The 8,145-nt window shown below is 40.5% G+C and overlaps 1 pseudogene; it reads left to right on the top strand.

The window, feature by feature from the left end:
• Positions 1–1,532: 1,532 nt before the first annotated feature.
• LOC123836496 (small ubiquitin-related modifier 2-like) lies at positions 1,533–2,290 on the top strand (annotated as a pseudogene).
• Positions 2,291–8,145: the final 5,855 nt, after the last annotated feature.

The following is an 8,145-nucleotide window of genomic DNA, read 5'->3' as shown; positions in this document are numbered from 1 at the left end:
GCTCGATCCCAGGACTCTGAGATCATGACCTGAGCCGAAGGCAGACGCTTAACCAACTGAGCCACCCAGGCACCCCTTTGATTCCTATCTTTTATTTTTTATTTTTTTTTGGGTGTGTTTCTTTTTTATTATTTTTATTTATTTTATTTTGTTAGTCACCATACAATACATCATTGGTTTTTGATGTGGTGATCCACAATCCATTGTTATCGTATAACACCCAGTGCTCCATGCAGTATGTGCCCTCCTTAATACCCATCACTGGGCTAACCAATCCCCCCTCCCCTCTCCCCTCTAAAACCCTGTTTGTTTCTCAGAGTCCATAGTCTCTCATGGTTCATCTCTCCCTCCAATTCCCCCCCCCATTTTCCCCTTCCTTCTCCTAATGTCCTCCATGCTATTCCTTATGTTCCACAAATAAGTGAAACCATATGATAATTGACTTTCTCTGCTTGACTTATTTCACTTAGCATAATCTCCTCCAGTCCCATCCATGTTGATGTAAAAGTTGGGTATTCATCTTTTCTGATGGCTGAGTAATATTCCATTGTATATATGGACCACATTGGGCGTAGAGTTAACTTAAAAAAAAAAAAGGTGCAGTAAGTTGGCCAAAGTCATACAGACATTGAACTACAGAACCAAATCTGGACACTCTGTCTCCAGAACTCTTCTCATTAATTGCTATGCTCTACAACTTCCCATGAGCTTCAGTTGTATTCATCTGATGAAAATTTCACATGATACATCAAAATGCCCCTAACACTTAAAAATGTTGAACTAGAGAACTACAGTTTATTAACTGTAGTTTGGCTTTTCTCATTTATTGGGAATAAAATCCACTCATATACACAACACATTAATTACAGGAAAGTGCTTAAAAATCTCAACTTAAAACCTTTTATAGCATTTAGAAACAAAACACCTAAAATTATAAAAATAAACCACTACTTTTTAGGGAAAAATTCATGAATTCATGTTATCAGGACTTAAAAGCAAGTTTGTTTGTTTTTATTTACTTGTGACGCCATAATGAAGTTTAATTTCAGTCCATATTTTATACATACTTTGTCCTAAAAACAAAAACATGTTAAAGATTTTTTTAAAATCAACAAACTATGCTTTTTTTTTAAAGATTTTATTTATTTATTTGAGAGAGAAAGAGAGAAAAACAGCATGAGAAGGGGAGAGGGTCAGAGGGAGAAGCAGGCTCCCTGCTGAGCAGGGAGCCCGATGTGGGGCTCCATCCCAGGACTCCGGGATCATGACCTGAGCCGAAGGCAGTCGCTTAACTGACTGAGCCACCCAGGCACCCTCAACATAATGAATTTAAAGTAAATGAAACAGTCTATGTCTCTTGTGAAATGGGCAATGTTTCCTTTTCTGTGAAGAGGATTTCACTAGGCTAACAATCTCTTTCACTCTCCCCTATGCCTCCCAGCGAAGGCAAATGATTTGCTGAATTGGAGGGAAGAGACTGGGTTTCTGTATCCCACTCATTTCTTCCATTCTCCTGATAGCTGGCAGCCTCCATGAGCATCCAAGTATTGTCATATGGGAGAAGGGGCCAGTCTCTTCAAGTGAAGCCTCTGGTTTTCCAGCATTACCTGTTGACCAGATAGGCAAATCTGCCTACTTTTGGAGTTCAGTGTTAGGAAGCCCGCGTGCCCACAAATGTAAGCCGTATTCTCTGATATCTGCTTTTAGTATTAATAAAGAATATCCTCGGGTGGCTGGGTGGCTCAGTCAGTTAAGCGTCTGACTCTTGATTTTGACTCAGGTCATGATCTCAGGGTCCTCGAGCCCCATGTCGGGCTCACACTGGGCGTGAAGCCTGCTTAAGATTCTCTCTCTCCCTTCCTGGTGCTTGTGTGCTCATTGGGTGCGGACCTGGTACCTCTTTTGTGAAGCAGCAGCTGAGGAGACTCCGGAGCTCACCGTGGCCAACGAAAAACCCAAGGAAGGTGTCAAGACTGAGAACAACGATCATATTAATTTGAAGGTGGCGGGGCAGGATGGTTCTGTGGTGCAGTTTAGGACTAAGAGGCATACACCACTTAGTAAACTAATGAAAGCCTATTGTGAACCACAGGGTTTGTCAATGAGGCAGATCAGATTCTGATTTGATGGGCAGCCAATCAATGAAACAGACACACCTGCACAGTTGGAAATGGAGGATGAAGATACAACTGATATGTTCCAGCAGCAGACAGGAAATGTCTACTAAAAAGGGAACCTGCTACTTTACCCCAGAACTCTGTTCCTCCAGACCAAGAAGACATTCTCAATTAGAAAGCCACAATTTGGTTCCACCACATCCTACTACAGTATAGTTCTATTTTTTCATTTTCCTCTTCCCCATTCCTTTATTGTACATAGAGTAACTGTGTATGTGCACAAGCATATTGCATTTTTTAAAACTAAATGGCCAATGGTATGTTTTGATCGACATCAAATGGAGATGGGATGGGGCAAAATACTGCTTCTGTGAAAATACCCCCTCTCTCCATTAGTGGCATGCTCAGTCAGCACTTATCTTTATATTCCAGTAAGTTATTTTGCTCTCACTGTTTAACAAAAAAAGAACAACATAAAAATCCTTGCATACCTCGTTTGATTGGAGAATTTTAATGTTCTTCATTTATCATTGTAAAACCAAGGACAATTTTATAACTTTTTGGTACATAGCTGTTACATGTAGGGCAATCTGTCTTTAAGTAGGGATAAATTACTCTAAAAGAAATGAATCCTAGATAGTTTTCCCTTCAAGTCAAGCGTCTTGTTGTTTAAATAAACTTCTTGCTTATTTTATTTTTTTAAAGATTTTATTTATTTATTTGACAGAGAGAGAGAGAGAGAGACAGCGAGAGAGGGAACACAAGCAGGGGGAGTGGGAGAGGGAGAAGCAGGCTTCCCGCCGAGCAGAGAGCCCAATGTGGGGCCCAATCCCCGGACCCTGGGATCATGACCTGAGCCGAAGGCAGACGCCTAACGACTGAGCCACCCAGGCGCCCCAATAAACTTCTTGTTTAAAATGAAAAAAAAAAAAAAAAAAGTTTCTCTCTCCCTCTGCCCCTCCCCCGCCCTCCCCTCTGTCTCTAAAAAAATATATATGTATATATCATGGTGCTTCATATACCTACTCTTTTTTTAAGAATTTTATTTATTCATTTGAAACACACAGATACAGAGAGAGAAAGAGAGCATGAGAGAGACAGGGAGAAGCAGGCTCCGCGCTGAGCCAGGGGCCCGATATGGGGCCCCATCCCAGGACCTTGGGATCATGACCTGAGCCAAAGGCAGACGCTTAACCATCTGAATCACCCAGGCATCCCTCATATACCTACTTTTTAAAAAAGATTTTATTTATTTATTTGGCAGAGAGAGACACAGCGAGAGAGGGAACACAAGCAGGGGGAGCGGGAGAGGGAGAAGCAGGCTTCCCACTGAACAGGGAGCCCGACGCGGAGCTCAGTCCAAGGACCCTGGGATCAAGATTTGAGCTGAAGGCAGACGCTTAACGACTGAGCCACCAGGTGCCCCCCTCATATACCTACTCTTATCTCTTAATTAGTTCAGAACACAGGTGGGGAAGAGGAAAAAAACCATACAAACATACAAACATGTTGTTTGTTTCCCTTAAACATGAACATGTGTGTGATTGATATTATTAAACAGTATTTTAAAATGAACCAACCTTTTTTAAACTAACATTATTTTTTTAAAAAGATTTAAAAAAGGTTAAAAAAAAGATTTAAAAAAAAAGATATACAGAGAGAGCACACGCACAAGCAGGTGGAGTAGCAGGCAGAGGGAGAGGAAGAAGCAGGCTCTCTGCTGAGCAAAGAGCCCAACGTGGGGCTTGAATCCGGGACCCTGGGATCATGACCTGAGCTTAAAGCAGATGCTTAACCGACTGAGCTACCCAGGCGCCCCTGAACTAACATTATTTTTAATAATAGCTCTAAAGATATATATATATTTTATTTATATATGTATATATATAAATTTTATATATGTATATTTTATATATAAATTTTTTTTTATTTTTTTTATTTTTTTTAAAGATTTTATTTATTTGAGAGAGACAGAATGAGAGAGAGCAAGCACATGAGAGGGGGGAGGGTCAGAGGGAGAAGCAGACTCCCCGCCGAGCAGGGAGCCCGATGCGGGACTCGATCCAGGGACTCCAGGATCATGACCTGAGCCGAAGGCAGTCGCTTAACCAACTGAGCCACCCAGGCGCCCTATATATAAATTTTATATATGTATATTTTATATATAAATTTATATATTGTATATTTTTTTACATATATGTATTTTTAAAGATTTTATTTATTTATTTGACAGAGAGAGACACAGGGATAGAGGGAACACAAGCAGGGGGAGTGGGAGAGGGAGAAGCAGGCTTCCCGTGGAGCAGGGAGCCCAATGCGGGGCTCAATCCCAGGATCCTGGGATCATGACCTGAGCCGAAGGCAGACGCTGAACAACTGAGCCACCCAGGCACCCCTACATATATTTTAAGTAATCTCTACACTCAACGTGGGGCTCGAATTTGCAACCCCAAGACCATGAGTTGCATGCTCTAGACTGAGCCAACCAGAAGCCCCTAAAAATATTTTATATTTAAAATCAGCTCTTCCGCTGTGAATTGTAAGACTAATGAATCAGAGCTGTACCCCTGAAACAAATAATACATTATATGTTAATAAAATAAATAAATAAAATAGGGGCGCCTGGGTGGTTCAGTTGGTTAAGCGGCTGCCTTAGGCTCGGGTCATGATCCATCGAGCCCCCCGTCTGGCGCCCTGCTCAGCGGAGAGCCTGCTTCTTCCTCTGCTCAGCGGAGAGCCTGCTTCTTTCTCTGCTCCTCACCTCGCTAGCTTTCTCGCTCGCTCTCTTGCACTCTCTCAAATAAAGAAATAAAATCTTAAAAAAAAAAAAAATCAGCTCTTCATCACAGACCATATTAAATTGTGAAGTAACCGGACAAAGTTCCAAGGAGTGTTAAGATTACGTATTTCTGAGAAAGGGACCATCAAAAAAATTGAACTAAATCTTAAACAAAGCTAAGGGCCAGTAGGATCCAGAAGCTCATTTTCTCTATACAAGGCTTTCCCAAACATCCCTAGCACCTGGGCCACTTGTCAAATCTGCAGATTATCTATCAGGTCTCTCCCCTGGACATCTTGATTCATTGAGCCTTGATTGGGGCCCAGGAATCTCTGTTGCTAACTTTCTTCTAGGTAAGCTTTCCCATTAGGGAAATGAGAAAAACATTGCCTTTTACCAGAAATAATGAAGCTAACGTATTTTGATTTATAGCTATGCATAAAAATGTAGAATGAGGGACGCCTGGGTGGTTCAATCAGTTAAGCGTCTGCCTTCCGCTCAGGTCGTGATCCCAGGGTGCTGGGATCGAGTCCCACATCAGGCTCCTTGCTCAGGGAGGAGCCTGCTTCTCCTTCAGCCTGCCACTCCCTCTGCTTGTGCTCTCTCTGACAAATAAATAAATCAAATCTTTAAAAATGTAGAATGAAATTTAGGTTTGTATTATGACATCATCTAATAAATAAGTTTGGCTTATTTTTCTACTACTTCCAAATAAACTACTTGTTAATAGGAATATTATAGAATCGAACACTATATAAAATATAGAACAAAACTTTCAGGATTTCTGGGTCACATAATTCACACACAAAATGATAGCGACGGTAGCATTTGGATTCAAATCCCAGCTCTGCCACTTCCCAGGTAAGTGATCTTGTACAAATTATTTAACCTCTCTACCCCTTTTAATTTTATTTATTTGAGAGAGAGAGAGAGAGCACAAGCAGAGGGAAGAGGTAGAGGGGGAAGTAGGCTCCCTGCTGCGGGACTCGATCCCAGGGCTCTGGGATCATGACCTGAGCCGAAGGCAGATGCTTAACCAACTGAGCCACCCAGGCGCCCTACCCCTCAGCTTTCTGATTTGCAAAATGGAGATTGTATTAGTAGTAAATTCCTACAGAGTTGCTTTGAAGAGTTAATGAGATAATTAATGGAGTCTTCACAGTAAGTAATTAGTTGTTGAGTATCTTATTATGCCTTGTGTTAATTAATTTTAAGAGTTAATACACATAAAACCCTTAGGACACATAGCACATAGTAAGCCCTCAATGTAAGTTATTACATAAAGTAGGATTGAGATAATGATGACCTTTATTTCTATGACTATTTACATTTTAACATCCATCTTCACTTAAATATCCTCTCATTTGTTCTTTTCATTAACCCTGTGAGGTAGGTGTTATTAGCCTTTTTTATTAAGGATTCCTCCTTAAAGAATTCTTCTTTGAAGCTTACAGAGATTAAAAATTTACTCAAAAGTTCACAGTTTGTTAGTTGAGATCTACTTAGAAGGTTCAGTGTGCCAGAGTTTGTGAGGTGGGTCTGTTTCTTTTGTCATAGAAGGGCCTGGATCCAGGGATGCTTCATAACTGTTTGATGAATTTGATTAACCTACATGCTTTCTTACATCCTTAGTAGTTCCAAAGTACCTAATAAATCAAGCAGAAACTATTCTGAGTTTATCATTTCATTGCCTAGCCTCGTTTTACTTAATCTCACTCATCACATACACCCTCATCCACTCCCTGTGCTTAAGTACGTTTCTTGTTTCTGAGGCCTAATTATGATAACTATATTCTCCAAATCTAAGCTTGGGACATATGATTTGAATAATAGTCCAACAAAGGGGCAGATCATTGAAATCAGGTTCAGCGCAGAAAACTTGGGATGTACGTATAGCGCTTGTAGATATGACCCTCCTTTCACTCTTGATCTTTCACTCCTGGTAGTATATGATTTATTCCTAATCTCGGTCCCTATAATTCTGCCTTAGAAATGTGCTCAAGGGGCACCTGGGTGGCTCAGCCTTTAAGCGTCTGCCTTCGGCTCAGGTCATGATCCCGGGGTCCTGGGATCGAGCCCCGCATCGGGCTCCCTGCTCAGCAGGAAGTCTGCTTCTCCCTCTCCCACTCCCCCTGCTTGTGTTCCTCTCTAGCTGTCTCTCTCTGTCAAATAAATAAATAAAATCTTAAAAAAAAAAAAGAAATGTGCTCAAAAAGTATGTATTTACATTTGCAAATACATTAAAAAATTTTGGAAAATATACACCAAATGGTTAACAGTGGCTACTTCTGGGGAATGAGATTGGGGGTATCCAATCTGGATTTTGATTTTTTAAAATATTATACAACTTTTTATTAGTTGAATGGTATTATAATGATCATATGTTACTTACATATTTCAAAACTACTTAGGGAAAAAAACTACTTAGGAATTAATTAAAAAATTAATCACAAATAGAACTAAAATCAGGATGTCTTCTTTCCAAATAATAACAACTGCTCAGTCTAGGTTTCAGTCAACTAATCAAGCCAGCTGTTAGAGCCATCTCAGCTACTCCAGTTTGAACACTAAATTCAGGATCTCAAGTCAGAGCCTTTATATTGATAACGTGTGCCCAATTTGTTATTATATTCTTCTTTGCTCTAACACTTTTAGAATCCATTCCCACAAGCTTCCCAGTTTCCTATTAATACAGACTTGCATGGTTTTGCAATTATTTTGGTATGTAAAGCTGTATCTTCTTGGAACAGAAATGCAGCTTTCCCCTGGGGGTACCCTGGAAAGTTAACTGGTTTCTGGAGGCAGGAAGGAATGGTGGGGGTGAATCTTCAGGAAAATAGGCATCCTCTACTAAGGTCACAGCCTTAGGCAAGGTTTTACAGAGTCTTTTAACAAGGGAAATTGGTTTCCTCAGGCAGAGAAGGAGGTTCTGTTTTTACTTGCAAGGGAGGTTCAGGGGAATTTGTGTACAAGATTCTCAGCTTTGCCTTAGTCCATCCAAATATCTCTAACTCAGGTCTTATTTCCCTCCTTCCCAACTTATATCCTACTCTTAACATAAGACTTGGTGAGGGGGCACCTGGTTGGCTCAATTGGAAGAGCATGTAACTCGGGATCTCTTGATCTTGGGGTCATGAGTTTGAGCCCCACATTGGGTATAGAGATTTCTTCAATAAATAAAACTTAAAAAAAAAAAAGACTTGGTGAAGTTGTTTGTTCTGTTGTAATTCTGTCAGCTGCAAAATTAAA

The sequence above is a fragment of the Mirounga angustirostris genome, unplaced genomic scaffold (assembly GCF_029215605.1).
Source record: "Mirounga angustirostris isolate CCGP_5_RB_7025 unplaced genomic scaffold, mMirAng1.0.hap1 SCAF_8, whole genome shotgun sequence".
Classification (NCBI taxonomy): domain Eukaryota; kingdom Metazoa; phylum Chordata; class Mammalia; order Carnivora; family Phocidae; genus Mirounga; species Mirounga angustirostris.
This window is presented reverse-complemented; position numbering and strand designations above follow the sequence as displayed.